This window comes from Vicugna pacos, chromosome 18, assembly GCF_048564905.1.
Source record: "Vicugna pacos chromosome 18, VicPac4, whole genome shotgun sequence".
Lineage (NCBI taxonomy): Eukaryota > Metazoa > Chordata > Mammalia > Artiodactyla > Camelidae > Vicugna > Vicugna pacos.
Window position 1 is genome coordinate 39,911,551 of NC_133004.1, and position 6,282 is coordinate 39,917,832.

The following is a 6,282-nucleotide window of genomic DNA, read 5'->3' on the forward strand; positions in this document are numbered from 1 at the left end:
CGCGCGCCAGTCACGCAAGCGCAGTCTCCTCGCTGGGCGGGGCTGGAGCAGTGGGGCAAGCCGGAAGCAGGCTGCTGAATATTCATGAGCCCGAGGCCGGGTGGTTTAATTTGATTAAAGCTGGTTGGTTTCATTTCCTGTTTCTGAGCAAATCAGTGCAGCGAATGCCCACGTCCTTGGGGGAGAAGTGGCCTTGCATGCCCGAGGGTCCGGCCTCAGCCGACTTCTCCAGTCCCGGTGCGCGTCGTGGATCCGCCAGCAGCCCTGCTACTGGTTTCTCAGCATCCCCGCTACTGGTTTCTCAGCATCCCCCGACTCCCACCCCTGGGCTTTTTCCTGGCGGTTTCTTGGGTCTGGTCCACTCCGCCTCCCATTTCTGACCACCTGTTTAAGACATGTCACTGTGAGCTCCCTGAGGACTGGGGCCGTATCTCTTTTGTCCAACTCGAATTACTCATCACCTGGCACCCAGCAAATATACCTGGTCGATTGAATGGGCCTTTCTTACTAGAAAGAGGATAGCTTTCCCTCACATCTGGAGCTGGCCTGGCACTTACAGTTAGGCCTTGGTATTCTCCTGTTGGACGTAAACAGTTTCCCAGAACACCAGCGTTATGCAAAGCCATTCTGTGACTGTGATAGAGCAAGGCATAAACAAGACTGCTCTATGATCATGTTTAAAGTCAGATGATAATGAGAATATTGTTGGAACCAGAAAAAGATCAAACATTTCCCCATTCTGGCTAATGTGAGTCACTGCTGTTTCTTAACAGCATTAGGTTTCCACTTTAAATATTAAGACACCCAATCGTAGACTTGTCCTCACGTCCTGACGTCTATTCCAGAGTGAAAGCCCAATTACTTGAACTCTCCCCAAATCGCCCAAAGTCTATAATAAGCCTTTTTGAACACTCTCTTACTGAGGTAAATGCACTCTTCCTTCTCAAAAGAGGCAATAAACCCTATTTGTTCAACTATAGATGTGTTCCTGGTGGTCTTCATAATCGTTTTTCTTATTTATCATTTGTTAGCCATGGAGAGTGGGAGTTCTGTCTTGTTCACTGATGTATTCCTAGTGTCTGGGGGCAAAGCCTGGCCCACAGCAAGACACTTAATAAACATTTGCTGGATGCACATGGGATCTTGGGGGCCAGGCACCTCAGATACTACTGCTGCTGTTGCCTGCTCAGCCTGCGCAACCCAGGACAGTTCTACCATTGAGTCTCCAGGTGGTGGGTGCCTGGAGGGTGCTCTATCAGCACCCTAAGGCTGTTCCTGGCAAACTAACAGCGGATAGTTTTTTAGGGGTCAAGGGTGCTGAATTAGGGGAAGTTCTAGAGTGACCCAGATCTGTTGCTGGGACCTAAGGAGGGCTTGGTCTGGGTGGGATCATGCACACATGACCCTACATCACAAACCCCAGCCACCAAGGTGCTTCACTTTCCCCCAAACATATCAGAAAACAAAAACTACCTGGGGTGTCTTTTCCTCCCTGAGAACTCCCATACACCCTCCTTCACCTGGCTTCGCTTAAATGCCACTTCTTCTGTGAAGCCTTCTCTGACTGCTATCCCCAGCCCCCTCCTCCAGGCAGTCCGTTGCTCTCTTCTTGGTGCTCCTCCTGCTCTGGGTCCCCATGGCTGCCATGTGGTGGTTACCACAGGGTGTCCTCATCATCTGCCTACACACAAGTCTGGGGAGAGGGTGGTGCCAGAATCCCAGCATCTAATTCTGGCCTAAAATAGAGTGGTGCTTCCAGAATTCTTGCAGAACAGAGGAATGAGAGAGGGAGGGAGGGAGTCTGAAAAAATAGAGAATGAATGAATGTGCAAATGAGATGACTGAGTTACGGATGAATGAATGAATAAGGAAGTTAAGTGAGTATGAGAAAGAAAGAATGAATGCTCAATAAAGAAATGGATATTCCACGAATGAAAGAACACACAAGACAGTGGATGATCAGAGAGTTAAAGAGCCAGGAAGGCAGCTGTCTCCCTGGCACCCCCACCTCAGGGTCCAGCCCAGAGCTGGTGCTTGGCAGACAGCTGCTGGATGGAAGTTAAGTGAATTAATGAAGTGAATGAATGCACAAAGTTTGAGGAAACTTAAGGTGGACGTGAAGAAACTACCCTACAAGGGTGGAATCAGACTTGGCATCACACCCTATCTGTCACCAGAGGGCAGCAACGCTCCACCCAGGTCTACCTGCCTGCTGGTGCCCCTAGAGACCCAGAACTGAGCACTTAGGGAATGAAAGTCTACTGCTTTGGAAGACACCAGTGCTTTGGAGTCTGGCAGACTTGGTGCCAAAGTTTGGCTCCACCTACTCTGTAGCAAGGGCTGGGGGCAAGTGACCTAACCTCTTATAGGCAGTTTCCTTATGTGCATCATGGGGACAAGCAAACCTACCCTTGACACTGGCCCGTGGATAAAATGATGTGACAGATAGATGTGCAGTGCCCAGCACAGCTCCTGACACTCAATAGCAGGGTGACCACCTGTGCCAGTTTGGTTCCAAGCCTGAGAGATTTCCCAGGATGCAGGACTTTCAGGGCTAAAATCAAGAAAGTCTCGGGCAAACCGGGGCAATTGGTCATGCTGGAGGGGTGGGCACTTCTAACTCAATCCTTTGAGTTGCGATTGGTACTTAAAGAACTAAAACAGCAAAAAATGTTTACAACTATTCCATAATTTGAGTTTCTCACTGGATTAATTAGTCAGTGATCTTTCTATAATGGTCCTACTGTCAATGACAGAACAGTTCCACCAATGGGGATAAAAAACAAAGAATACACCCATTTCAGAAAACAGTTTGCCAGTTTCCAATAAAGATAATTCTGCATTTACCATATGACCCAGCTATCTCACTCCCAGAGAAATGAAGATCTATGTCCACTGAGAACTGTATGTGAATACACACAGCAACCTGATTCATGATTGCCCCAAAGTCCACCCAATTGTGATGCATCCACTCAGCAATAAAAGGGAAGGAACTATTGATACTTGCAACAACATGGATGGATTTCAAAAGCATTATGCTTAGTGAATGAAGCCAGATCCAAAAGGCTACAACCTGAATGATTCCATTACCTGACGTTCTGGAAAGGCCAAAATGATACAGATAGAACACAGATCAGCAGTTTGCCATGGGCCAAGGGGAGGAGGAGGGGATAGACTGTAGAGAGTCAGAGGGCGATGGACGTGTTGTGGATCTGAATTGTAGTGGTAGGTACATGAATACATATATTTGTCAAACTCATTGAACTATACACTTAAAAAAGAGTGAATTTAATTGTTTGAAATTATACCTCAGTAACCTAGACATGATAAACAAGGGTCAACTTGCCAGGCTGCAGGGAGGCCAACTGCTCATTGTCTAGGTGGCCTTGGGGAGCACTGCCAACCGTTAGCCCATTGTGTCCCCCGAGGCAGCTCAGAGCCTGTAAGTCCGCCCTGCCTTGCCCAGTCCACATAGGGCTGAGAGATGGGGTGGCAGTGATAGGCTTCCCGAAGCCCAGAGGCAAATGTGGCTTCTCAGACGATCTCGGTTGCCTTGAGCCCCAGAACGCCCACACCAATGACCAGCTCAATCATTCCCTTTTGTATTGGCTTTTTCTTCTTCTTTGTTTTAATCTTCCTAGTCTCCTTTGGAATCACTTCCTAAAATAAACTATCAATACTTCTGAGGGAACCTAAGCTAAGACAGTTGGTACTGGAAGTGACTCAAGAATGCAGACCCTCCGGATGGGATTATGGGATTAGATGATGCACTGGTTAGGCTACAGTAAGGATCCCTCTGCTGGGGGTAAGTGGGATGGTGATAACCCCCGGAACGTAATAGCAACATGATTATTAATACTCTCGCCTATGGTGGATTGAGTCGAGATTCAGGTAGAAGGTGAAATGTTGGTTTATATGCAATGAGGACACTTGAAAGGCCTGGGGACAAAGGAAAGCATAAGAATTGTGCTGTTGGATGCTTTCAGTTAACTGCTTTAAAAGGCTTGAAAGGAGAACACGCAGGCTCAGGTTAGCCAACCATGAACTTAAGGCAGGTTATGGAGAGTAGGCATCCAGGTTGGCAATGCCTGCTTGGAGGCATGCATCACCAGGTAGACAAGATGGCTTGTCTAGCAGAAGTCATCTAGGTCTGTCCTAAGCCCTTCCAGTGATTGTGCAATTGGTCCATGCACAGAGCAGCCATATTTAAGGCTGAAGGCTATGCATGGCTACAACAGAATGGGCTCTCTCTCACCACAGCTGATAAATTACTGCTGCCGCCGAACGCCTGAATTGAATGGCCCTACATATAGCACTATCCTTTAAGGAACCCAGTCAACCTCCTTGTGGTAAGTTGGTTATACTGACCACATTTCACCCTAGAGGGGCATTGATTTTTCTTACTGAAATTTATACCACGCCATCTAAGGGTTTGCCTCCCCGACATGAGTCCTGCCAGCACCATTATTCAAAGGCTTGCAGAGTGTATCTGACTTGCCGGCAAGGGATCCTACACAACATCTCTTCTGACCAAGGAAGGGATCATTTTATGATAAAGGAGATGCAACAGGATTATATATACCACAATATCTGAAAGCAGCTGACCTAAGGGAACACAGAATGGACTGTCATATTCTTACATGAGGTACCCAATGAAAGCCAACACACCGAGAGTTTGGAGTGATGACCTCCAGGATGTGGAGGGTGCGTGGAATCACAGCTGATACATGATGCCGCATCCCCTACAGATGGAATTCATGGATTAGGGAACCAAAAGCTAGAAGAAATAAGAGGCCCCTCTCACTACCACCCCAGAAATTTGCTTGGGAACCTGTACTTCTCCTCTTTTCAAACTTAGTCTCAGCTAGATGAGAAATTCTGATTCCTATTAAATTTTTGTTGGTGAGCATGCTGTAGGGTATATAGAGGTGGAAATATAATGCTGTATATATGAATATTATAAACCAATTACCTCAATAAAAATAAATCTGAAATTAAAAAAAGAAATTCTGATTTCTGGGTGTCAGGGAAACACGGGGGGGGGACACTATAAGGGTTCCAATAGATTTGAAGCTATGACTACCACTTGTTCATTCGTGCCAGTGAAATAGCAGCAAAGGAGGGGGTGGGGATAATTGACCTTGATAATCACGAGGAGCTAGGGCGCTACTGCACAATGAGATTATGGAGGAATCTGTCTAGAACGTGAGGGATTGACTGGGGACCATTTCTGAATGCTTCCACATCCAATGGTAATTGTAAATGAATAAACGCAGCAGCGATGGTCTGACAAGGCAATGGTATAGTAACTCAGAGACCTGACTTCCCAGGAATGGAAATCTGGGTCACTCCCCCATGTCGAGGCTCTGGTCAAGTGTGAGAGAAATCTAGAATGGAGGATGGAGGTGGGAGATGATGAAATATCAGCTATGGTTTTAAGACCAGTTAAAGCAACGGGGAGGGTTGTTTCACTCAAACTCCTTTATGAGGTCTTTGGTAGGCGTTGGGGCCAGGTACTATTTGAAGACTCTGTGATTCATAGGAATGAAGGGAAGACAGGAAGACGTGGCTAAAGTTGAGAGCTGAAAGGACTGGGCCATATAGGAAGTTCTTGTCCATTAAATCCTTTTTTTCACTGTATATATATATATATTTTTAATAACTTTTTTTGGTGGGGGAAGGTAATTAGGTTTATTTTTTAACAGAGGTACGGGGGCTTGAACCCAGGACCTTGTGCATGCTAAGCATGCACTCTACCACTGAGCTATACCCTCCCCCCAGTGTATATATTTTAACTGAAGTATAGTTGATTTACAATATTGTGTTAGTTTCAGGGGTAGAGCAAAGTGATTCAGTTACACACATATATATGCATATACCTATATTCTTTTTTCAATTCTTTTCATTATAGGTAGTTACAAGATATTGAACATAGTTCCCTGTATTATACAGTAAATCCTTGTTGTTTATCTATTTTATATATGATAGTGTGTATCTGTTAATCCCATAGTCTTAATTTATCCCTCCATCTTCCCTCTTTGGTAACCATAAATTTGTTTTCTACATTAAGTCTGTGTCTGTTTTGTAAGTTTGTTTGTACTATTTTGTAGACTCCATATATTTGTCTTTCTCTGTCTGACTTACTTAACTTAGTATGATAATTTCTAGATCCATCCATGTTGCTGCAAATGGCATCATTTCATTCTCTTTTATGGCTGAATAGTATTCCATTGTATATATACACCACATCTTCTTTATCCAGTCATCTGCTGATGGACACTT